The following is a 26,136-nucleotide window of genomic DNA, read 5'->3' on the forward strand; positions in this document are numbered from 1 at the left end:
TTGCAGGAGCGCGATGCTATCCACCCCCGCCCCCCAGGCTCCCTTGTTAGGCCTTCTGGACAGCATAGTTTGTATCAGGCCCTCCTGGAACTTACTCTGAATTATCTTCTCTTCGACTTATTCCTCAAAGACAACCTGGATCCCTTTGTCTGACTGTCTTTCTGGGTTTGACCATTGTTTGTTGTTGTTGTTTGTTTGTTTGTTTTGTTTTTTTTCCCTCCAGGGTTCTTGTTGGGGCTCAGTGCCTACACTACGAATCCACTGTTCCTGGAGGCCATTTTTTCTGATTTTTGTTGCCCTGGCTGCTATTATTGTTATTGTTGTTATTGCTGTTGTTTTTGTTGGATAGGGCAGAGAGAAATCTAGAGAGGAAGGGGGAGAGAAAGACAGACACTTGTCTTCAGACCTACTTCACAGCTCATGAAGCCATCCCCCTGCAGGGGCTCGAACCGGGACCTTTATGCCAGTCCTTGCGCTTTGTGCCATGTCCTCTGAACCCACTGCTCTACCACCTGGCCCCCAGGTTTGACCATTTTTGCAAGGCATCTAGCAATGCATCTTTAAAAAAAGTAGTAAAGCTATTTAATAAGTCATTTGATGGGGCTTATCCAAGTCGGAGCCAAACGTATGTTTGTGGCTGATTCCCGAGCCCTGCAGAGAGAGTGTCAGCACTAACAGCAAGAGCTGCTTTCTTTCTTTCTTTCTTTCTTTCTTTCTTTCTTTCTTTCTTTCTTTCTTTCTTTCTTTCTTTCTTTTTTCCCCTTCCAGGGTTATTGCTGGGGCTCAGTGCCTGCACCATGAATCCACCTCTCCTGGAGGCCATTTTTCCCCCTTTTGTTGCCCTTATTGTTGTAGCCTCGTTGTGGTTATTATTATTGCCATTGTTGATGTCGTTCGTTGTTGGATAGGACAGAGAGAAATGGAGAGAGGAGGGGAAGACAGAGGGGGAGAGAAAGATAGACACCTGCAGACCTGCTTCACCGCCTGTGAAGCGACTCCCCTGCAGGTGGGGAGCCGGGGGCTCGAACCGGGATCCTTATGCCGGTCCCTGCGCTTTGCACCATGTGCGCTTAACCCACTGCACCACCGCCCGACCCCCGAGTGCTGCTTTCTAAGCTCTCCGGGAAGGATTGGGAAGGCAGCTCCCAGTCAAATCCTTGGATAGGAGATGCTTTTCTTTAACCCTGAACAACAATGCGATCTCTGGACAGCAGGCTCTTCTCTGAGGCTGAGAGACAGGAAAACGAGGAAGCACGGAGGAGGCAGGCAGGCAGGAAACAGTCAGCTGGTCCCTGGCCTGGGCAGGGCATGGGGCATACAGCACCCCATTTCGACCCGCAGCAGTGGAGAACGGACTGAATTTCTAGCTATTGCAGTCTCAGGTCTGTGTCTCTCAGGATGCGTGCGTACACGTCTGTGCTTGGCAAAGTCATCTCCCCTTTTCAGCTTGTTTTCTCCAAATGTGAGGAGAGGGGTCCTGGTGTATTCTCCTCCTTGTGAACAAGCCGGCTCCTCATTGAATTTCTTTGGGGGGGGGGGTTGGGGATCAGGCAGTGATGCACTCAGTTAAGCTCTAACATCATCTTGTGGGAGAACCTGTGTTCAAGCCCCCATTCCCCACCTGCAAGGGGGTGCTTCACGAGCACTGGAGCAGGTCTGCCAGTGTCTCTTTCTCTCTCCCTTTCTGTCTACCCCTACTCCCTCAATTTCCCTTTGTCTGAGTCAATAAAAGAAATAGAAAGAAAAATAAAAGGAAAACTGGCCGCTAGGAGCAGTAGGTTCCTTTATTATTTATTGGGTAGAGACAGAGAAATTAGGGGAGAGACCTGCAGCCCTGCTTCACTGCTCATGAAGCTTTATCCCTACAGGTAGGGACTGGGGGCTTGAACCCAGGTCCTTGCCCTTTGCAATATGTGCACTCAACTAACTGGGCATGCCACCACCAGGCCCTGATTACCTGATTTTTTTTTTTGTAATAGTGATTTAATAATGATTAACAAGATTGTAAGATAGAATGGTTGGGTTTCCTGATGATATGTCTTTATGCCACATTGTTTCAGTCACTGTTTCTGCAACTGTGTAATACATATCTCAGAAGAGGTGCACCTGGTTGAACACAGAGCACAAAGACCCAGGTTCAAACCCCTGGTCCCCACCTGCAGGGGGAAAGCTTCAGGAGTGGTGAAGAGGACTCCAGGTGTCTGTCTCTCTCCCCATCCCTCTCAATTTCTCTCTGTCTCTACCCAATAAGAAATAAATTTTAAAAATTTAAAAATAAAACATTTTAAAAATGTTAGAATTTTTTAAGAGGTGGGGGAGGGGCCTAGCAAAACAGACCACTTGCATAGTGCGCCTAGGCTCCAGCCAGCGCCCCCCCCCCCCCCCCGCCCCCCGAGCGCTGACAGCAGCTTTGGTGCTGTAGTCACTTTCTCTCCCTCACCTCTCTAAATAAATGACACATATGTGAAAATGCTTCCTTAAGACCTGGGACATGTTCTTTTTTTTTTTTTCTTGTGATCATTTCTCTTCTCCCTTTAATTTAGCTCTCTGGGACTTGTATTTATATATTGGACCCCTGGCTCGTTCTCTGACTTTATGTCCTTTTCATCTTCTGTATCTGTGTCCTTTTGTTCCATATTCTTTTTGAGACCCCCACACTTTATCCTGTAACTCTGAAGTTAAATACCACACTTTATTTGCCTCATCTTTACTTCTATAAGCTCTTTGTTTTCCAATTCACCCTTTACATTCTAAGATAAATTCGCTCCTCCTCTCTCTCTTTCTCTCCCTCTCTCTCTCTCTCTCTCTCTCTCTCTCTCACTTCCCTTGTGCTCCCTGCTTTGTCTCTGTTTCTCCCAAGCAGCCTTTTTTCTGTATGAACATCTTAGTGTTCTGTCGGTCATGTCAGATGCCTTTCTCAAATGTCCATTTCCATGAGCAGTTGGGACACAGTCAACCAGGCACACTGTTGCTTAGGCCGGGCCTGCCCATGTGAGGGTTGGCTGGAGGAGGGTCATATATGGAGACTGTTTGTTCCTGGGACCAGACAGGAAGAGTTCTGTGGCATCACTTGGAGTTGTCACTCTGTGTCCTGACCTTCTAGAATTGGACAGAGAAGGAAGTCTATCAATGGATGTGAAGGTGAGAGGAGTCCCACTAAAAACTAAGTAGACCTTCATTTCACTTATTTTTTTTTTAATTTTTTTTTAATTATCTTTATTTATTGGATAGAGACTGTCAGAAATCAAGAGGGTAGGGCAGATAGAGAGGGAGAGAGACAGAGAGACACCTGCAGCCCTGCTTCACCACTTGCAAAGCTTTCCATCTGCAGGTGGGGACCGGGGGCTCGAACCCCGGTCCTTGTGCACTGCAACATGTGCGCTCAACGAGGTGCGCCACCACCCGGCCCCTCACTTATTTTTTATAAATATTTTTATTTATGTATTATTGGATAGAGACACAAAGAAAGTGAGAGGGAAGGAGGAGACAGAGAAAGGGAAAGAGACAGACACTTGTGTCCCTGATTCACCACTTGTGGGGATCAGGGGCTTGAACCCCAGTCCTTGTGCACTGTAATGTGTGCGCTTAACCGGGTGTTCCACCGCCCAGTACCACTTCATTTCTCTATTGCATGTGATTCTGTTACCCACCTCAGCTAGAACTGGGGCTACAAGATGCCAGAATCTCATAATACGCTTTTCCTTTTTCATCTGAGGGGAAATTGGGGTACAGTCCGGGGGCTATATGGTCTACCTCTTTTTTTTGTTTGTTTTGCTACAGGACATTAGCCCAAGTTTTTTAATGCAGCCCTACCTCTCATCCTGATGTTCACAGGGGCTTCTGATTTCTGAGTACTTTTTCCCTGCCTCCAGGGTTATCACTGGGGCTTAAGTGCCTGCACTATGAATCCACTGCTCCTGGAGGCCATTTTATCCATTTTATTGGATAAACACAGAGAGATTGAGAGAGGAGGAGGAGACAGAGAGGAGGTGAAAAAAGAGAAGACCAGCAGACCTGCCCCACTGCTCTCCTGCGGGTGGAGAGCAGAGGCTTGAACCCAGATCTTTGCGCAGGTCCTTGTGCTTTGTACGCACAATGTGTATTCGCCGATGCAGCCCCCTGATTCCCCGGTCTCTACAGCGTCCCTGAACTTGAGTCACCTCACTTTGCTTTCCACTTCCCCCACTGCGGGATCAGGCCGAGCGCCCCAAGCCGCCAAGTCAGATTGTCCTCTTCCAAAATCCCTCTGCCGCCCTTCCCTGGCTGTTCCCACCTCCCAGCCTCTCTGCTCCTGAGCATTTAGATGGTTTTTGTTCCATTATTGCTGTTGTCCTGGGAGGTAGAGAAAGCCACAATCAATGTGGCTGTTCTGGCTACCAGACACTCTCTCGGTGCCTTTGAACATCTTTCTGTTGGAATATCACATCCTGTCCAATATCAGAATGTTTCTTTTACAGCAAATTTTGCATTATTGCTTCTAGCGCTGGGGGGCTCTAACAGAGCTGCTTTCATAAAGCCCAAAGTGCTCTCTTAACATAAAATTTACATGCTTTCCAGAGCATTGCAGGGACAGCACAGCCTTCATACTGTCTTTCTGATCATCTTGTGGTTCTAACCACTGAGTGGTTTTTAGGAAGGCAAAAATACAGACTGACTTCAAGGACTGTAAAAGCAATTCGGTGCTCTGGTCCTGACTCGGTCAATAGCATCTGGATGGTCAAATGCAAAACAGAATATCTAGGACCAAATTCCAGAAATCAGAGAAGAGAGATGAGATGCTGTAAAATTCCAGTGAGGGAGGTGTGTCTGCTGCTGGTGGAGGAAGTCGTCCTGGGCAGCTGCGGGTGTATCTGAGGAAGCCAGATGGTGCTCTGTCAATCTCAGGAAGGAGAGGCAACAGAAGAGCAGAGAGGCTTTTGGAAAGGAGTCTGTTTTGTGCTCGTATTATGGAAGAAAGGCTTAAATGGCACACACACACACACACACACACACACACACACACACACCGTGAGGATGCCACTTAAATCGGTGTGCGATGAGGATGTCCTTGTTGACTGAGGGAGAAGGTGCAGCCCAAAAGCGCTGGTCTGACTCTGAAATATTTCTGGGCCTCAGAACCACCTGCCCCACTGCTCAAGGTGCAGGTACCCCAATCCCACTGCCAAGGACACAGGTTGGGCAGAGCTGGGACAGTGCCTGAGAATGTGCATTGTAGCAACCCATCACCACCCCCAGCCAATGTGTCTTCCATTAAAGTGACAAGAATGAACCCAGAGCCGTGTGCACGTGCCAGACTGCTGAGCCATTGAATGCTCCGGGGCCCCATGTGCATTCTCTGCTGTCAGAGGAGGGGTGAGGAGAGAGAGAGAGAGACAAGGTGGATATAGGGAGAGGGGTTGGAGGATGGACACAGTGAGGGGCTGAGGGGGGATGGACATGGTGAGGGGCAGGGTAGATATAGGAAGAGAGGTGCACTCTCTCATACATACACACACCCCCAGAATCACTCTGGGACTTGTGTGTAGCACCACAGCCTAGGGTCCCTCCCCGAACATGATATCCCGGCACCTTCCTCCAGCGTCCCAAGCTTGGCGTTGTCACCTGGACCTGTGTCGTTCTGCTTCCTGTGTCCTGCTGTCTGTCCCTCTCTCCAGGTGCACCCAGTCCTTGCCTAGTCCCTCCCCACACCCACTGGTGTCCAGAGCACTCAGTCCTGAGAGCAGAGCTGTCTGGGTCAGGGGCCACATTGCCCGAGGAACTATCATGTTATAGGCCATCGTGTCCCTAGGGTGACCGGGGGAGGCAGGCCCCCACCAGCCCCACAGGGAGGAGAGGCGTCCAGAGGTGGACGAGATGGTCCTTCGGTGACAGCTCAGTGTGGACTAGTGTCAGACTGCAGGCGGGGGACAGGCAGGGTCACGTGGGGAAACGGGGCTCAGTCTGTAGGAGAGCACACTTAGGAGGATTTCTCCTCCATGAAGGGGTGACAGCAGACCCCTGCACAACCCAGTGCTTGAGGGGCTCGGAAACACGGGTCAGAATTGCGATTAAGAAGTATAGTTGTGGATAAGTTTCTTATCCTTGCCACTTGTCACTGCAGCTAACATGGCCTTCCTCAGGGGGCAGGTGTCGGGGCCGGGCAGCGGCCCACCTACTGGCACACAGACTTTACAGGGTCCAGGCTGTTCAGGCCCTCCAACCCCATCTGCAGGGGAAACTTCACGAATGGTGAAGCAGTGCTGCGGGCGTCTCTCTCTGTCTCCTCTTCCCTCTCTCTCTCTATCCAAGATAAATAAATACAATATTTTTTAAAGAAAACTTGTTTTGAAATGCTTTGTGTTAAAAAAAAAAGGCAAGGGGGCTAGGCGTTGGCGCACCTTGTTAAACACACGTTATCACCATGCGCAAGGACCAGGGTTCGAGCCACCACCCCTCATCTGCAGGGGCGACACTTCATGAGCAGTGAAGCAGGTCTGCGGCTGTCTCTCTCTCCCCATTTTTCTCCACTCCCCTTTCAGTGTCTGTCCTGTCAAGTACAAATAGAAAAAAAGAAAATAGAAAAATGGATCAATGGATTCATAGTGTTGTCAATGAACCCCAGCCAACAACCCTGTTGGCAAAAAAAAAAAAGGCACCTTAGTGCCCCAGGGGGTGGTGCACCAGCTTAAACAACAGACTTGCAAGCAGGAGGTTCCAGGTTCCAGCCCGGCACTGGATGCCAGAGTGATGCTCTGATTCTCTCTGTGTGTCTCTCCTTTCCCTTTATTTCATTAATAAAGGGTTTTTTTTTTTTCCCTGATCATGACAGGAAGAAACTGAAAGGGAAGGGGGAAGAAAGATGCCTGTTTCGCTGCTTGTGAATCCCGCCCCCCCCCCCCCCCCCGCCGCCGGTAAGGACTGGGGGGACTTGATCCCTGGTCCTTTGCACATGGCAGGTAATGTGTGCAAGTACACCACTGCCTGCCCCCCCCCAATAAGTCTTTTTTCTTTTTTTAACGTTGCAAAGTGCTGTATAAATGCTTGAAGTCGGACTCAAGAACAGTGCTGGGGTACCAAGGAGAAGAGCCAGCCTGCTGACTGGGTGGGAAGAAGTCCACCGAGAGGAGGAGGAGCAGCGGGTGGTCAAGCTGTCCTTTGAGCAGAGACCCTCACTCAGCAGCTGGGGGGACCCCCGTCTAGACTCGAGCTCCATGCATAATCTCTTTTGGGGGGAATTGTCTCAGTCCTTATCTCTATAGATTGTTTTATTTTTTTAATATTCTTAGTATTTTCTTTTATTTCTTATTTTGGATAAAGGCAGAGAGAGATTGAAAGGGGAGAGGAAGATAGAGAGGGAGAGAAAAAGAGAGACACCTACAGCCCTTCTTCACCACTCATGAAGCATCCTGTCTGAAGGAGGGGACCGGAGACTCGAACCTGGGTCCTTGTGCCTTGTCCTGTGTGCTTTGCTGGTAGCGCCACTGCCTGGCCTCTTACAGCCTCCCACCCTGTTCCCACACCACATTTTCCTGAGGGCGGGGAGAGACGCCACAGCAAGGCTTCACCACCCTGAGAACTGCCGTGGCTGTCCGGTGCTCCAGGGCCGCGCATACTGGTCGAGTTTTAGGAGTCTGTTGGCATCAGTTATTTATTTTCCACATATGAGGGGAAAATAGCTGGTGGTTATCTGCCACATTCTCACTTATTTCCTTTAGAATGATCAGCCATCCCCGTGGTCACATCCTTACTTAACCAGCCGAGTGGTATCCGTGGGGAGACCACTTCTTTGCCCGGCCACTCCTCGGTGGGCGTTGAGTCTGTCCCCACACCTTGACAACTGTGAGTTGGTGAGCGCAGGGGCTCTCAAGTGAGTGTTTCCATAGCCACTGGGTACGTCTCTGGGGACAGAATTGTTGGGTCATAGCGAGGGTCTGTTGTTCAGTGTCTGAGAAATCTTCAGGGGGGCTTCCAGGGTTGCCTCCCCACCGGCGGCGGCGGTGCACCTATGGGTCCCCGTCTCTCCACGGCCACCGTCACCAGGCCGTGCTCCTCTTGCAGGTGGGGGAGTGATGATCTCACTGTGGGTCCAAGTGCCGTTGGGAGTGTTTTTCTCAAGTGCCTGCCGGCTGTCTTTACATCTTCTTGGGGAAAGTGTCTCTTCAGATCTCCTGCCCGCCTTCTGGCTTTGGCTGGATGTTTTCTTTGCGGACTTGCGTGCCTTTTCATGTGTTTAAGACATTAACCCCTTATTGGGCGTGTGATGTGTAAGTATCTTTTCTTTTTTTTTTTTTTAAACAATTTTTTTTCCTCCAGGGTTATTGCTGGGCTCGGTGGCGGCACCATGAATCAACTGCTCCTGGAGGCCATTTTTCCCCCTTTTGTTGCCCTAGTTGTTGTAGCCTCGTTGTGGTTATTATTATTGCCATTGTTGATGTTGTTCGTTGTTGGATAGGACAGAGAGAAATGGAGAGAGGAAGGGAAGACAGAGAGGGGGAGAGAAAGACAGACACCTGCAGACCTGCTTCACCGCCTGTGAAGCGACTCCCCTGCAGGTGGGGAGCCGGGGGCTCGAACCGGGATCCTTACGCCGGTCCCTGCGCTTTGCACCACGTGTGCTTAACCCGCTGCTCCACCACCCGACCCCCGAAAGTATCTTTTCTTATTCAGCTCTTTGGCTTTGTGATTTTTGTTTTTTTTTAGCTGTGTGTGTGTGTGTTTTGGCTCCAGGGTCATAACTGGTGCTTCTTTTTTTTTTTTTTAATAATGGAGGTGGATTCTTTTTATTATTATTATTAATTTATTAGATAGAGACAGAGAGAAATTGAGATGGGGATGGAAGATAGAGAGGGAGAGACAGACACCTGCAGCCCTGCTTCACCACTCGTGAAGCTTTCCCCCTGCAGGTGGGGACCAGGGGCTTGAACCCAGGTCCTTGTGCACTTTAATGTGTGCACTCAACCAGGTGCACCACCACCTGGTCCCTAACTGGTGCTTTAATGCCAGCACTATAAATCCACTGCTCCTAGCGGCCATTTTCCCTTTTTTTTTATTTTATTCAGTAGGATTGTGAGGGGTGGAGAAGAGAAGAGAGAGACACCTGCAGCCCTGCTTCACCATTTGTGAAGCTTCCCTGATGCGGATGGAGAGCAGGGGCTCGAACTTAGGTCCTTGAGCATAGTATTTACAGTGCGTGCTTAACCAGGTGCACCACCACCTGGCCCCCTAGTGCGTGTGTGCGTGCGTGTGTGTGAGTGTGTGTGCGTGTTTGTGCGTGTGTGTATGTGTGTGTGAGTGTGTGTGTTTGTGTGTGTATGTGTGTTTGCGCGTGTGTGTGTAAGTGTGTGTGTGTTTGTGTGTGTATGTGTGTGTGCGTGTGTGTGAGTGTGTGTGTATGTGTGTGAGTGTGTGTATGTGTGTGTATGTGTGTGAGTGTGTGTATGTGTGTGTATGTGTGTGTGCGCGTGTGTGTGCATGTGTGTTCGTGTGTGTGTTTGTGTGTGTATGCATGTGTGTGAGTGTGTGTGTTTGTGTGTGTATGTGTGTGCGCGTGTGTGTGAGTGTGTGTGTGCGTGTGAGTGTGTGTGTGTTTGTGTGTGTGTGTGCGTGTGTGTGAGTGTGAGTGTGTGTATGCGTGTGTGTATGTGTGTGTGTGTGCGTGTGTGTGTGTTTGTGTGTGTGTGCGTGTGTGTGAGTGTGAGTGTGTGTATGCGTGTGTGTATGTGTGTGTGTGCGTGTGTGTGTTTGTGTGTATGCGTGTGTGTATGTGTGTGTGAGTGTGTGTGCGTGTGTGTGAGTGTGTGTGTGTTTGTGCGTGTGTATGTGTATGAGTGTGTGCATGTGTGAGTGTGTGTGTGTGCGAGAGTGTGTGTGTGTGCGAGTGTGTGTGTGCAAGAGTGTGTGTGTGCGAGAGTGTGTGTATGAGTGTGTGTATGTGTGCGAGTGTGTGTGTGCGAGAGTGTGTGTGTGTGTGTGTGCGAGTGTGTGTGTGCGAGAGTGTGTGTGTGTGTGAGTGTGTGTATGTGTGTGTGTGTATGAGTGAGTGTGTGTGCGTGTGTGAGTGTGTGTGCGAGTGTGTGTGTGCGAGAGTGTGTGTGTGCGAGAGTGTGTGTGAGTGTGTGTGTGCAAGAGTGTGTGTGTGCGAGAGTGTGTGTGTGTGTATGTGTGTGAGTGTGTGTGTGTATGAGTGAGTGTGTGTGCGTGTGTGTGAGTGTATGTGTGTGTGTGCGTGTGTGTGTGTGTATGAGTGAGTGTGTGTGAGTGAGTGTGTGTGTGTTTGTGTGTGTGTGTGTGAGCGTGTGTGCGTGTGTGTGTGTGTGTGTAAGGTTTATATATTTGTTTTATGAGACGGAGACTAAGAGTGGCCACAAGACTGCTCAAGGAAATGTAGTGCTGGGGACTGAACCTGGGGCTTCACACATGCAAGCCCTCTGCTCTAACACTGAGCCGCGTTCCTGGCCGCCTTACTGCTGCTTTCATTGTGATGAGTAGTGGGCTACGCGATTATCAGATGCCGGGGTCTAGTCCCGCACCACACCCACCACCAGAGTCCAGTATCCCCGCCGTCCCACCTCCCCCAATAGCCACCAGAGTGCCCACAAAGTCTTAGAAACTGTCCATTTGTTCTTTCTTCCTCTCTTTTTGCACGCTCACGTCTATCAGTTCTCGAGATGCCACACACGAATGAAGCTGTTCAGCAGCTGTCTTTCATCTCTTATTTTCTAAGCATCATCACCTCTAGTTCCGTCACTGTGTCCCCAAGGACACAATATTCTCTTTGACTGCAGAGCCGTGTTCCATGGAGTCTATGCCCCGTAACTCCTTCAGCCCGTTATCTGCTGATGCGCATCTAGCTGCTGCTTCTCTTTGACCACTGAGAATAATGCAGCTATGAGCACAGGGCTGCCTGTGTCCCTGTTAATTAGTGTCTGAGTGTCCTTTGGATAAATGCCCAAGAGTGGCCTTGTGGGTCATAAGGTGATTCCATTTTTACTTGTTTAAGGACTCTCCGCACAGTCCTCCAAGGGGCTAGCGTATATTGCTTGACTTCTGCTCTCCCATTCTTGAAACGGGAATGGTGACATACTAAAAATTAATCTCCGTGTGATTATCATTTGTTCATTATTGTTTTAGGTAGGGCATTAGAAGGAGAGAAACAGGGAGTCGGGCTGTAGCTCAGCGGGTTAAGCGCGAGTGGCGCAAAGTGCAAGGACCGGCGTAAGGATCCCGGTTCAAGCCCCCCCGGCTCCCCTCCTGCAGGGGAATCGCTTCACAGGCGGTGAAGCAGGTCTGCAGGTGTCTGTCTTTCTCTCCCTCTCTGTCTTCCCCTCCTCTCTCCATTTCTCTCTGTCCTATCCAACAACGAACAACAATAAAAAAAAAAAAAAAAAGGCAACATGGGCAACAGAAGGGAATAAATAAATATAAAAAAAAGAGAAAAATAGTTTCATGACAGACTTTCTCATTGGGATCAGGCCTCACACATGAGGCCTGAGGCCCCGTGCCTGGCATGGTGTGTGCTGTTCCTCCAGCTGGAAGAGAGAGAGAGAGAGAGAGAGAGAGAGGAAGAGAGCGAGGTGGAGAGTGGCGACCATCTGGGTTTGGAACCAAGCAGGTGCTCCCCAGGTACTAGTCCCTAGGTGCTCATTTTCCACCGACAAACCTGGCGAATTGCCTTCCTAGAACCTGCCGCCAGTTTCCTCAGGGCCGTGCCTAGTGTCTTGTTGTTGATGCCTGTCCTTTTCCAAGTAGCACTGGCATTGAGGCTCTAATGGCAGCAGCAGCAGCAGAGCTGGAAGGACACATTTCCCCTGACACACGTGGCTTCCGTGGCAGCAGACTCACAGACGTTCGCCCCTCCCCAGGTTCGAGGGCCCTGTCTCAGCCCAGAGGGCACAGACTACGTGGTGGTGACTGTCAGTTCTAGACCCACCCCTACCACCCCCCTTCACAGAGACCTGCTGACAGAAGCTCTGCAGAACCTTCCCAGAACACTTTAATTTCATTAACGGAGGCAAGCCTCTCCGCACAAAACATATTTATCAAACGCCTGTTAGAAAGGTGGTGTGTGTTCTGGGGAACAAAGGCAGCTTAACGCGTGTCCCTGCCCCAGGCGCTTCCCTCCAAATTAGAGAGGTGGGCGGCTCAGGGTGGCTCGGGGCTGCCGGCATCGGGCACTAAGCTGGGAGCTTGCTCGTGTGGGTGGGCCAGCCTCGCCGCCCGCTCCCTGACCTTGAACTGTACACAAATCATTAGTGTCAAACTGGAACCGCCCTGCGTCTCCGGCTGTGTCTGGCTGACTTCCAGCCCAGCCTCTCCCCTCCTCTCCAGCAGGAAGGTGAAGTGACTGATGAGGGAGGAGAGCCCCCTTCCCACCACCCTGCCGAGGGTCCCCCCAGACTCTTGAGGGGTGCCCCGTGGCTTCTTTTCCTGCTTGCCAATCCCCCACAGGCCCTGAGTCAGTGGCTGAGCAGGAGGGGAGAGGAAGAGTGGACTGGGGGGGGGGGGGGTCGTGCTCTGTGTCACCGTGGCAACAGCCTAGGGCTGAGCTTGGAGCATGAAAGAGCCACCAGAGCCTCCTGTGGGAGGAAGAGCAGGCCTCCCCCCCCACCGGCTATGGGCCCAGAAGGACAGGGCCGGGGCCTCCTCAGCCCACAGCCATCTCTGTCAGGTTCAAGTACAGAAGTTTGGCCCCTTGGGACTTTTTTTTTCTCCTCCAGGGTTATCACTGGGCCTTGGTGCCTGCACTACGAGTCCACTGCTCCTGGAGGCTCTTTTTTCCCTTTTTTTGTCCTTGTTTGTTATTATTGTTGTGATTGCTGTCATTAGATAGGACAGAGAGAAATCAAGAGAGGAGGGGAAGACAGAGAGGGGGAGAGAAAGATAGACACCTGCAGACCTGCTTCACCACTTGTGAAGCCACTCCCCTGCAGGTGGGGGCTGGGGGCTCAAACTGGGATCCTTCCGCCAGTCCTTGCGCTTTGCACCACGTGCACTTAACCTGCTGCACTACCACATGACCCCCCTTGGGACTTCTGCAGCCTGGTCCAGCAAGGTCTCCTTCCAGCCCAGCTCTGTGCCATTCTCAGGGACCCCTGTAGGACACCCCAGCCCCACCACCAAGCTCTGGCAGCATTCTATGGGCCTGGGGGAGCAGGCAGATGTGTGCACCAACCCCAGGAAGCAGATTTCACACACACACACACACACACACACACACACACGAAGTTTGGGGTCCTGTGTATCTGGAACATGGTTTAGAAGGGAGCTCAGAGGCACCCCCAGCCCTGTAGACCCCATTGGATACTCTGGGAAGACGGGGTTCCAAGCAGGGTCCCCTACCCCTGTGTTTCAGGGGATCGGAAGGAAGAAGGAAGGCTTTGGCGTGGGCAGAGGAGCTCAGACAAAGTCGCTGAGCCTGCTCTCTGGGGGGCAGGGAGAGTGAGTGGGGTCTTCTGGCAGGGTGGAGGAGGCTGATGGAAAGATGGGGAGGTCAGAGCTGGGTCTCTCTGCAGAGACGGGACTGTTAATTTATTGCCATGTTTAGTTAGAGGATGGAAAAATCCGCCTCTGCAGAAGCCAAAGGCCTCTGTGATTCAGCGGCAGGAGACGTAAGGGCCAGAGGCTGAGGGTGTGGGTGCTGGGGGCTGGGCAGGGGGCACTTCTCCTGAGGTCACCTGGCCACCCCGGCCCCCCAGCCCCTCCACCCAGCCAGGGAAACAGCCCTCCATACTGTGACACCTCCCCCCCCCAAAAAAAAAAAAACAGGAAAAAAAATTCACTTTAATTCTCCAGGGACAGAAAAAAATATCTTTCATTAGATTTTTTTAAAAGGTTTACTCATGAGAGAGAGGAGAGACAGGATAACCAAAGCATCACTCTGACACAGTCAGTGCTGGGGGTCAGCTCAGGAGCTCATGTTTCAGAGCTCAGAGCTTTATCAGCTTTTACCTACCATGCCACCTCCCGGGCCACAAGTTTGTTTTGTTTGTTTATTTGTGCACTAGGAAGGAGCCCAGAACCTAGCAGGTGTGCATACCACCTAGAGCAGCCTCCCCACCCACATTTTTTTTGGCCTCCAGGGTTATTGCTGGGGCTCGGTGCCTGCACCATGAGTCCACTGCTCCCAGTGGCTATTTTTTTTTCCTTTTTGTTGCCCTTGCTTATCGTTGTTCTTATCATTGTTGTTATTGCCGCGGTTGTTGTTGGATAGGACAGAGAGAAATGGAGAGCGGAGGGGAAGACAGAGAGGGGGAGAGAAAGACAGACACCTGCAGACCTGCTTCACCGCCTGTGAAGCGACCCCCCTGCAGGTGGAGGTCCGGGGGCTCAAACCGGGATCCTTACACCCGTCCTTGCACTTCGTGCCATGTGCGTTTAACCTTCTTCACAACCGCCCGAACCCCAATCCAAGTTTTTACTCCATACATGTGGAGAGATACAGACAGACAGGGAAAGGGGTAAGGAGAGATATGAAAGCATGCCCCATGAGGCCTGGAGTTCGCCTTGGTACTATCTCTGGTGCTCCCTTGGGGAGACAGAACTCAAACCCAGGCCTCGAACATGGAAAGCATATAATATAACTCACTGAGCCACCTCCCAGTCCCCTGGTTGTGATTTATAAGGTTGACAAGTGTGTTGTGTAGAGTATTGACAGTAAGCGCTAAATTATGGGCCGGGGTATTATTTGTATTTGAACACTGCGTTGTCAGTAGAATTCAAAAGGAAAAGATTTCAGATTTTTCTCATTCACAAATATTGTTTACAAAGAATTGAAGAAAACATTTCCCTGGCTTCTATATTCCAATACACTGAAAGGTATCATCTGTAAAATTCAGGAGCATCTCAGATGAGGTTGAAATTGGGGGACAGGACTGTGTCGAGGGGCCCAGAGGCATAAAGTAGACCCGGGCCAGGCCCTGCACACACAGTCGTGGTCGGGATTTACATTTGTGTGTGTCACATGCTTGCTATGCCTGGCACATGGCGGACTGGGTCACTGTACCTACTCCCACTAGGTGTCCTTGTCCAGTAAATGTCACAGTTGGAGACACAGAGACAGACTGGGTGGGGAGCCGAGAGCACACGGCGGTTGGAGAGCCCCGAGTCCTGTGAGAGGACTTGACAGGGTCTGGGTGTAGTTGGCCCATGTGGAGACAGACTTCTGGTCCTAAGTACAGAATCACCTCTTCTGGAATTTGCCATGTTCTCCTGCTGCAGGGGTTTAAGCTGCTTCTCTGCCCAGGGCCCAGGGGTGGGGGTGGGGGTGGGGGTGCGCGGGGACTCTGCCAGTCTTCCCCAGGGTTGCCTTGGGGTATCCCAGCTATATGGGGGGGGGGGGAAGGACACGAGGTCCCTATCCCCAGTGATGCTCACGGGCCAGATGGCCCCTTGGTGAACTGAAGGGGGGGGCTCTGGGACCTGAATGTACAACCTCTCCGCTGCTGAGGTGCTGAGGACAAGCAGAGCACTTTCAGTTAAGGTGTTCAGCCAGAAACACAGACCTGAGACGTCTAGATCAGAATCACTCAGGGACTGAAAATTCTCTCCTGCTGTGCTGGAGCTGGGCGGCGGGGTGCATCGGGGGTCCTGGAGCCAGCACTTCCCAGTGACCCCAGGCCTGGCTTTGCGGATTCTGTGAGCCTACCTGCTCAGAATCGAACCTCCCTGCTCGGCTAGACGCATGTGTAGAGAAAGGTGAGGCTGAAGGACTGGGCGGTGGCACACCTGGTTGAGCACACATATTACAATGCACAAGGACCTGGGTTCAAGCCCCTGGTCCCTACCTGCAGGGGGGAAGCTTCACAAGTGGTGAAGCAGTGTTGCAAGTGTCTCTCTGTCTTCTCTTCCTCTTTCTTCCCCCTCTCAATTTCTGAGTATCTCTATCCAATAAATAAAGATAAAAATTTAAATATATATGTATCTATATATATTTATATGACAGAGAAAGGGTGGCTGACCACAGCTTCGTGTCTGTTTCCTGACCTCTAATCCCTCCCTCCCACCACCACCAGAGGTTGAGACTTCTCCCTATGCGTCCTTCTCTCTTTCTCTGTCCTTCCTTCCTTCCTTTCTTTTTTCTTTTGTTTTTGAATGTTTTCCTCCCTTCTTTTCCTTGGTGTTTAATGTCACCAATATTTGTGTTTCTTGTTTGCTCTGGATTCTGTTTGCTCTTTGAAATGACACTTCATCATGCCTGTGCTAATTAATCATCCCTTTGTTAGCCGTGTTTTCCTGACTCCCTTCTGTGGATTCTTCCTCCCTTCCCTTCCTCCCTGCTAGGATTTCCCAGGGAGACGTGCAGATAGATACCTATGTGCCGTCCCCCTCCACTCCAGGCCTCTGTCCGCACAGAGGTAGCTGGCACGGCTGTGGGTGTCTCACCACAGTGTGGAGGTGCTGGGGGTCTCCTAGGACTTGCCGAGTATGTTTCCCGTTAAGCCGCCAAAATTAGAGCAGGGATTGGCCTTCTTGGGGTCGGTGGGCTGGGGTGCTAGGTTTCCCCGATATTCAAGGAACTGCGAAGATTGCAGATGAAAACAAATTGGTGCTCTCATGAAGACTCCAACCAGCGCTTCATGCTTGAGTCCCACTGTCAGACCCCTCAGCTCCACCCAGAGGCTTCTTGGCATCCTCCAGCCCACCGTCCAGGTGTCATACCTCAAGGGGAAGCCTCGCTCACTCAGCATCTCCTGCCATCTGCCTTCGCAGTGTCTCTGTCCATAAAGTTACAAAAGGGACTTGAGCTCAAGCTCCCGCCAGGCTCCCTACACTGCACATCTTTGTCAATGTCACTTTTTTTTCCATCCAAACGGAAGACCCAGCTCCTGACTCTGTCCCCACCTCCTATTTGAGCTTGACGGCACACATACATAAGGGCTATATTCACTCGTTTGCGGGAGACTATTCTCATGGTACGCACTGTCCAGAAGGCAGCTCTGTCCTGTGGGCTTTCTCTCCACATCCGCCTGCCTCCCTGGTGGCCTGCTCACTGTTTGGTGGGACAGGGAGGAAATGCCAGATGTCAGGATTGACACCCCCCCCCAAGAGCTGGCAGTCCACGGGGGAGCAGACGGTCACAAAGCCAGGTGACCGGAGTCACGGACACAGAGCATGTGGGTCTCGGGGAGCACGTGGCGGTGCCCTGGAAGAAGCGAGACCCAAAGCAACTAACAGATGGGAGGAGACACTGGCACCTCCATTAGGAAGGGATCACTTTTCATAGGGAAGTTTTCTAAGGAGCCATGGAATGCCCTCCTCGTGATATGCTGACTGGGTTTGCCTGTTGATTCCTGAACGCGCTCACTGTAGCATGAGAAGGAAAACTCACGTAATAGGATCCCCATGGCCCGGAACCAGACTCCATCCCTCCACACAGCTACAGAACCCTGATGCCTGAGGTAAAGATGCCAGAGTCTCAGGGACAGCTCCTCCTAAGGAAACACCATCCCAACATCAAACAACCCTTTGGGAATAGTTTTCACTCCTGAGAAATTCCCCCAGAGACTTTCAGCCTGAGTAACAGCAACACCTTGGAAATAGGAAGCGGAGACCACCCAACAATACACACGGCTCCCTCTGCCACTCGAATGATAATCTGTTCACGCACTGGAAATCCGAGAGGCTTCAAGAGAAGAGAGGCCCCCTTCAAAGACTGCTTCACTGTGAAGCATCCCTGAAGCCGCCGTGTCCGGACAGACGTCATTTCTCTAACAGATGCATGGATAAGGCCTCCAGGCTGACTGCTTTGTCTCTTTGCATGAGCCTCGGTTTACCTCTGGCAGCTCCCTTCCCTCAGCCCTCCTGCAGCGTCAGGATCAGAGTTCCCTGTCCACTCACACGACACAGGGTGAGCGCATTCACACAGGGCGTCACTGTGTAGCCAAACAGAATGATCTGCCCCATGGTTGTGTAGCGTGTTGAACATGACACCTGCTCCAGCTACACCCCAGCAGCCTCTGGTGTGTCTCCTAGCAACCTCTGACATTTAAATAGACCCAGGGGGTGGGGGTGGGGGTGGGGTGGTCAGAGCCAGAGCCAGCCCTGAACCAAATCCAGTGATCTGGAGAATGAAAGTAGGCAAAGTTGCCTTTAAGCAAACTTGATTTCCTTTTCTCCTGGAGGAGAGCCCAGAGATGCTTTAGAAAAACAAAGAGAAGGGGGCCGGCCGGGCGGTAGCGCAGCGGGTTAAGTGCAGGTGGCGCAAAGCACAAGGACTGGCGCAAGGATCCCGGTTTGAGCCCCCGGCTCCCCACCTGCAGGGTGATTGCTTCACAGGTGGTGAAGCAGGTCTGCAGGTGTCTGTCTTTCTCTCCCCCTCTCTGTGTTCTCTTCCTCTCTCAATTTCTTTCTGCCCTATCCAACAATGACAACAGAAACAATAACGATAATAGCAACAACAAGGGCAACAAAATGGAAAAAAGTGGCCTATAGGAGAAGCGGATTCACAGTGCAGGCACCAAGACCCAGCGATAGCCCTTGAGGAAAGAAAGAAAGAAAGAGAGAAAGAAAGAAAGAAAGAAAGAAAGAAAGAAAGAAAGAAAGAAAGAGGAAAGGAAAGGGAAAGGGAAAGGGAAAGGAAAGGAAAGGAAAGGAAAGGAAAGGAAAGGAAAGGAAAGGAAAGGAAAGGAAAGGAAAGGAAGGAAGTGGAGAAAGAGCATAATGAACTCTAGGAGTCAGGCTCTCAGATTCCATAGTGCCCAGGATCACTGGGATGTGTCCAGCTGCTGCCATACTGGATGGGTCCATGCAGCTGCCATACTGGGATGTGTCCAGCTGCTGCCATACTGGATGGGTCCATGCAGCTGCCATACTGGATGTGTCCAGCTGCTGCCATACTGGATGGGTCCATGCAGCTGCCATACTGGATGTGTCCAGCTGCTGCCATACTGGATGGGTCCAGCTGCTGCTATACTGGATGTGTCCAGCTGCTGCCATACTGGATGGGTCCATGCAGCTGCCATACTGGATGGGTCCATGCAGCTGCCATACCGGATGTGTCTGACTATGTTTGCAGCTGGGTCAGTGGTAAAATGGAAGGGGGTTCAGGGGGAAAGGATGCCGGCCTGCCTTGGACAAGTCTCAGAAGGCCAGGAGAAGGAGAAAGTCCAAGCGACTGGTCAAGTCTGAGATGCCGATGGCCACTGACTGAGGCCTTGGAGAGACAGCACCCTGGAGAAGTAGGGCTGTCTCAGCATGATGCTCTTACCTGAGATGTTGTTGGCCCTTAGCTCCTGGTTCTGGACAGTTCTAGAAACCCCCTGTGGGGGTATGTGCAACACTTGGCACATTTAGAAAGAAGACAACTCAAGAGAGAGTATTTGAAGGAGAATATAATTATAGAAAGTTCTGGAAGGGGCTGGGTGGGTGGCACAGCAGTCGAGCACACATGGTACAATGCACAAGGACCTGGATTCAAGCCCCTGGTTCCCACCTGGAGGAGGAGGACTTCATGAACAGTGGGGCAGTGCTTCAGGTCTCTCTCTCTCCTCTCTCTCTCTTTCTCTCTCTCTCTCTCTCCCTTCCCTCCTGATTTCTCCCTGTCTCTGTCCAAATGAATAAATAAAATAGAGTTCTGGAACCCCTGTCACCCTAGGAATAACTGCTCAGAGTAGAAAAAAATTCCATGATGCTCCCGTAACTTTCCACCATTCCTGAAAGAGCCTCAGGTTAACCACATCCTACAGCTTAGTCCCTCTCTCTCTCTCTCTCTCTCCTTCCCTTCCTCCTGCAGTTAATCCCCTCTCTTTCTTAACCTGGTAAATATGTACAGTGAAGCTTCGCTCTCCACAATCCTCCTGGAAACAAAGAAAATCTGTGAGGTTCAGCTGTGCACCAGAACTCTGTGCCACAGCACTCACCCCCCACCCCCGGCTTGTCTCATAGTTCAGGGGCTCCCTTCTGATTTGTCGCCTGGGGACAGTGCTTTTTGCAGGGGCAAGAGGACATTTAGCAAGCGGGTCATGGACCAGCAGTTGCAAGTCCTGCTTACCTGCATTGAGCACCCTGGGGCGGGCGGGCTTGCTGAGGGGAAGGGGGAGGGCGCCCAGGTAGGAAGACTCCCTTTCCCTTGAAACTGTCCTTTAGGGATTTTCTCTTCTTTCTTTTTGCTTTCTGCTGCTGGAATGCTTATTTCCCTCCGAAGCTTGGCTTCTTATAAAATACCACTTGCCCTTTTCTCTTTTCCTGACAAAAGCACAAGAAAACTGGCCACAAATTCATCGTGTCTGGGGAAGGATGCGGGGGGGGGGGGGGGTATCAGAGTCTAAATAAATCTGGGATGAAGGCAAGTGAGGATTTCAGCAAGCGAGAACAGTGGTCCAGGTGGTGGCAGAGTGGGGCTTGCTGCATTTCAGGTCGTGTACTGAGCCATTCATTACAGCTTCCTCCGTGACTTCTGGGTTTGTATAGACTATACCAGGCATTATTTAAGACATTGGCCAGTGCAGAAGAGCAGTCCTTCAGAGCTTTGTGTAAAATTCTGAGGACGAGACACGTGCCGTGGAGGCATGTCTCCTAGGGCAAAGCTGCGTGACTGAGCAGAAGTCTTGTGGGTGGGTGCCCGAGGCCCTTGTGCGGGCGGTTGGTTAGTTTCTACCTGAGACTGCTACTGCCCGCAGGTGCAGAAGCTGAGCGGATTCTCTCTAGGGAGCATTTGGGCCACCCGCTCCCCGCCCCGACCCCCGCCTGCTGGTCCCCTTCCTCTGAGCATGCTCATTCTGTGCTATTTCAGCTCCAGAGAGCCAGACCCAGGTGTACAGCTCCAACAGCCACGAGGTCAGCCCTTCCTTGTCTGCTTTCTCCCCCTTCATCTCCCCTCCCTCAGCCTCTCTGCTCTAATCCCCTCCTGCAGGAAGTTCCCAGGCACCAATCACAGCCGGGTGGCAATGCGGCTTCTCCTTAACCCCTTTCTTACTCCTCGGTCTGAAGAAACTGGGGTGGGGTGGGGGGGCTGCTCCCACACAACAGCAAGCCTGAGTTTTTGTTCACATTCAGGGAGCAGGTCAGGTGCCCCTGGGACTTTGCTCTTTGTGCTGCCTGTGTCTCCACCATTTTCCTTTTCCTGAGAGCAGAATAGCCAGCCGCTAAATATCTATTCATCTGAGAGAAGAAGAAGAAAAAAAAAGTGTATGTCTGTGCAGTGCAAAAAAAAGAGCAAGATCTAGTAGCATTTTTGTGTGTGTGTGTGTGCGTGTGTGTGTGTGTGTGTGTGTGTGTGTGTGTACACATTTCCACAAGAGGTGGGCAGAAGAAGGAGCAGTGTGTGTGTGTGTGTGTGTGTGTGTGTGTGTGTGTGTACATTTCCACAAGAGGGGGGCAGAAAAAGGAGCGGAGAGATTTCTGAGCATGAGAAGAGCTGCGGGGAGGGCACAGGAGCCTGTTCTGGCAGACTGAGACCAGTGCTGACATTCTCAAACACCAGCAGTGCCAGCAGATGTGCGTGGTGTGATTTCACCGCTCAGGACGTGTCGCTTTTCCAGTCACTGTGTTCTCTTACTACTAGGTCTCCCCTGAAAATTGGCTTGCCTTTTCTCTGGGCTTAGAGGGGGAACAATAAGTCTCTCCCACCTATTTCTTATACGTAGTTAATGTTCAGACAAAACTGAGGCTCCCTTTTTGTGTTTTTCTGGAAGCACGTCTATTCATCAATGAAGAATTTGTTTAATTGTCCAGAACAATGCCATGCCATGCCATTGTTACTTTGCGTCATTTAGAATTTCTGAGCTAACATTTATCTCGTTACACACACACACACACACACACACACACACACACACACAAGATGTTTAGTGTAGAAAATGCTTTGTAGACAATCAAAAGGAAAATAATTTAAATCACTGAAAATCACAAAACCCTCTTCCAAAAGAACCTCTGTGAAAACTGTCCTATTGGGCTGTCAGAAAAGCCATGACACATTGCTACACTAAAAACATAAAAGGGCGGGGGTCACGGCATAGTAGTTCTGCAAAGAGACTCTTCTACCTGAGACTCCAAAGTCCCGGGTTCAATCCCCTGCGCCACCATAAGCCAGAGCTGAGCAGGGCTCTGGAAAGGAAGGAAGGAAGGAAGGAAGGAAGGAAGGAAGGAAGGAAGGAAGGAAGGAAGGAAGGGAGGGAGGGAGGGAGGGAGGGAGGAAGGGAGGGAGGAAGGAAGGGAGAAGAAAGGAGGAAAGGGAAGGAGAAGGAAGAAGACAGAAAAAATGTGACATACTTACAAGTCATTATTTAGTGTTGGTTTTTCTGTTTGTTTTTAATGATGAAAGGATTGTGTTTGAGTGAGGGAGGGTGTTTCCATATCACCTGTGGTAGCTGAGTGTGGCCCCAGCAGCAACGCTCCTGGATCTAGGTGACAGAATCAGTCTGAAGTGGCTGCTGGGATGTTTTGCCTAAAAGGGCCTGACATGTGCAGCGTCCTCTCTCAGCAGGGCCTGGTGAGCCACAGTCGCCCTTGGGTGCCGTCACTCCTCTGTGCAGGCACTCGCGCGCGCACACACACAGACACCCATCCGTCATGAATATTAAAATCCAATCATTAGGCGCAACGGCGGTGGCGGCATATTTGTTGCAGCAGATGAGCTCCTAATGGTTTAAGAACTCAGAAACCAGGGTCTCCTTTTGTCAGTTGAGGAGGATTGTTCCCAGCCGCCAGAGCTCCTTGTCAGGACGGGAAAGTGTATGAAAGGGGACGGGATGACACAGCCCTGGGTCGCTTAGAATCTATAACGTTCTGAGCACACTCGCTCATGGGCAAAAGAGATCCAACATCTGGGACTGCGGCTCCTGCGTACCGCCCGTGCCCTGATCAGACAGACAGACAAAGACAGCACCGCCCAGAGGCTGTCTCTCCTTGCCTGCCACCGACCCACGTGAAGGTTTCTGGGTACCAGTACCCACTGCAGGGGTGGGGGATGACTCACTTCTTCTCCAGCCAGCCTCTCACAACAATAGGAGCAGCGCTGGGAGTGTTGTCACAGCCAGCCAGCAGGGGAAGCGGCTTCTTTTGTTCCTTGACACTTGGAGACTAGGCACGGCTCACCCACAAGGGGTTTTGAAGATTCTCTCTGTTTTAGAAAGATTGATTGATTTGTGTATGTTGTAGAGAGAGGTCAGAACAACACTGAGGTCGGCATCTGGTGGTGCCGGGGGTTGAACCTGTGGCCTCTGGGACCTTGGGCATGCCAGTTGGTGCTGGGACAGACTGAACCCAAGGAGAATCCTCCAGCCCCAGATTCTGTCTTCTGTGCACAGTGTGATCAGCTTGCTGGAACCAACCCTGGCACCTAGTTTCCTCAGCATTTCTAATGTTTTTAATTTTTTTAAAGAGCTTTCTTTGAGTGGGCCATTCCTTTTTAAAAAATTATTTATCTATCTATCTATCTATTTATTTATTTATTATTGGAGACCAAGAGAGATCGAAAGGGGAGGGAGCAGGAGAGAGAGATAGACAGACATTTGCAGCACTGCTTCAACACTTGTGAAGCTTTCGACCAGGGGCTTGAACCCGGGTCCTTGAGCATTGTAACATGTGCGCTCAACCTGACCCAAGCGTTCCCAGCTCTTTAAGTCATCCTTAAAAGGCTTTGTGCAGAGGTCTGGGGGAGTGTGCCGGCTTCCCAAATGCTTCCTAACCCCTCAGGCTGTCGGGAACCTTGAGAAGAGACCACCTTCTCCCGTCCACCTGGAAGCACTGAGAGTGAGCACTGTGGGGTCTCCACGGCTCTTGTAGGACCCACTTTAGAAGCAGTGCTGCCGTTTCCTCGGCAGATGGACCCAGTGGGTTAGCTTGTGCCCCTCCCTCTTCCCTGGGCCCCCACCTTCCACTCTCACCTGGGCAGAGAGACAGCTCTGCCAGCCAGGGAGGAAGGAGTCTCGACACTACTTCTGCACAGGCAGAGGACGGAGGGGGACGAAGGGGAGCAGGCTGGAGGAAGGGGGCAGGGAGCGAGGTGTTTTGACCAGCAAAATCTGTTCCCCGCATGCAGCTGGGTTCAAGTTCAGCCTCATCGCCCTGGCTCTGACTGTCAAAACTCAGAAAATCTCAAATGTGAGAAGAAAGCGAATCTCTCCAGTCTCACAGGACTGTTCCAGAGTCCCTCAAGCCTACCCACACTCACACTTTCACGCATGTACACACTCACACGCACATGCACACACTCACACACGCACTCATACACGCACTCGCACACTCACTCACTCACTCTGCTACCAAGGAACTGAGCTCAGTACCATCACAGGGAAAACCACACAGTGATGCCCGCAAGTATGAAAAGGAATCACTTTGATTCTCTAAATTATGAGATTCCCTCCGGCAAAGCCAGGTGATGAGTTTTTTTTTTAATTTCTTTATTGGGGGATTAATGGTTTACAGTCGGCAGCAAATACAATAGTTTGTACATGTGTAACATTTCCCAGTTTTCCACCTAACAGTTCAACCCCCACTAGGTCCTCCCCTGCCATCACATTCCAGGACCTGAACCCTCCCCCCCACCCCAGATTCTTTACTTTGGAGCCATACACCGACTCCAGTCCATGTTCTGCTTAGCGGTTTCCCTTCTGATCTTGGTTTTCAACTTCTGCCTATAAGTGAGTTCATCCTGTATTCATCCTTTTGTTTCTGACTTATCAGCAATGAGTATTTTTAAGTGCAGAGGAAAAGCCAAGAGGCTGTCGAGTGGAGCTGTGTTTTAAGGACCGAGTCTGTCTCTCCCCAACCAGAGGCCACAAACAAATGACTGTTTGAACATACATCTTCAAACGTAAGATATTATTTAAACTGCTACAAAGAGATCACATGTTTCCGGAACTCTCCCCCTTGCAGACACCAATGCTCAGTCTGGGAGCAGCTCTGGCTAGTCAAATGAAAGCAAGGTGAGGTGCTGGAACTTAGTCCTCTGAAGGGAGGGGCTGGGGGGGGCATGAGGGACCGTAGAAAGAGGCAGCAGCAGAGCTGGGAACAAGCTGCCCCATGCCTGACTTTCTGCTTGTCACTGTCAGGCCTTCCAACGACACCTCAGAAATGCTTGGGCCATTTCAGAGTCTGGATTCTTTGTTTATCGGGATATTGGGACTTCCTCCGACTAGACTCCAGAAAATAAATTCTGGATTAAGAGGTTCAAGGTCAACGTTAGCCTGGAAACCTTACCCTGGCTCAAGATTTGCTTAATCAGCTGTAATTTCCCCACGGCACAGATTCAATCTGCTGAGCAAATAAAACCCATTTCGGCAGTGACCAACCTGTGTGTTTATTCAGCGTGTATTTCAGAGTTAGCATAATATGGGGCGTCAGACTCTAACAGTTCCAATGAAGCAATGCTTTCTTTCTTTCTTTCTTTCTTTGCCTCCAGGGTTATTGCTGGGGCTCAGGGCAGGCACTACAAATCCTCTGTTCCTGGCGGCCATTTTTTCCATTTTATTGGATATGACGAAGAAAATTGAGAGAGGAGGGGGAAATAGAGAGGGAGCAAGAAAAAGAGACACCTGTAGCTATGCTTTAACACTTGTGAAGTGTTCGCCATGCAGGTGGGGAGCTGGGAGCTTGAACCTGGATCCTTGTGGAGGTCCTTGCGCTTCATGCTATGTGCACTTAACTGGGTGTGCCACCCCCCCCCCCCATGAAGCTGTTCTCCATGACTAGCTTGGATTTAGAGATGGGCTTCCAAAGAGAAAACAACAAATCACAGCATATGAAATTCTTTCTGGGGGCATAAGGGGGGCTCTGTTTGGGATCTTAAAGCCTGGTGGTGTGACTGTATTCAGAAGGGCTTCCGCTCTGTGTCCTTGGGTTGGTATCATGCCTGTGAGGTCTCAGAGTCGTCCTGAAATAAATAAATTTAAAAATGTGTACATGAAAAAAAAAGAGGGGCTGGGTGGTAGCACAACAGGTTAAGCGCACATGGCGCAAAGCACTAGGACCGGCATAAGGATCCCGGTTCAAGCCCCTGGCTCCCCACCTTCAGGGTAGTTGCTTCACAAGAGGTGAAGCAGGTCTGCAGGTGTCTGTCTTTCTCTCCCCCTCTCTGTCTTCCCCTCCTCTCTCCATTTCTCTCTGTCCTATCCAACAACAACAACAGTTATAACAACAATGACAACCACAACAAGGGCATCAAAATGGGGAAAATGACCTCCAGGAGGCCACGAGTCCAGTGGATTCATAGTGCAGGAA

The 26,136-nt window shown here is 51.0% G+C and overlaps 1 protein-coding gene and 1 long non-coding RNA gene across 3 annotated transcripts in view; both read left to right on the top strand.

Moving 5' to 3' along the window:
- Positions 1 to 26,136, top strand: part of MAML3 (mastermind like transcriptional coactivator 3) — a 240,879-nt gene that overhangs the window by 147,226 nt on the left and 67,517 nt on the right. The gene's annotated exons all lie outside the window — the stretch shown is intronic.
- Positions 24,400 to 25,203, top strand: LOC132534762 (uncharacterized). Its single transcript, XR_009546475.1, has 2 exons — positions 24,400 to 24,842; positions 24,969 to 25,203. It is a non-coding gene; the product is annotated as an uncharacterized LOC132534762 (long non-coding RNA).

The sequence above is a fragment of the Erinaceus europaeus genome, chromosome 19 (assembly GCF_950295315.1).
Source record: "Erinaceus europaeus chromosome 19, mEriEur2.1, whole genome shotgun sequence".
In the NCBI taxonomy this organism is placed as follows: Eukaryota; Metazoa; Chordata; class Mammalia; order Eulipotyphla; family Erinaceidae; genus Erinaceus; species Erinaceus europaeus.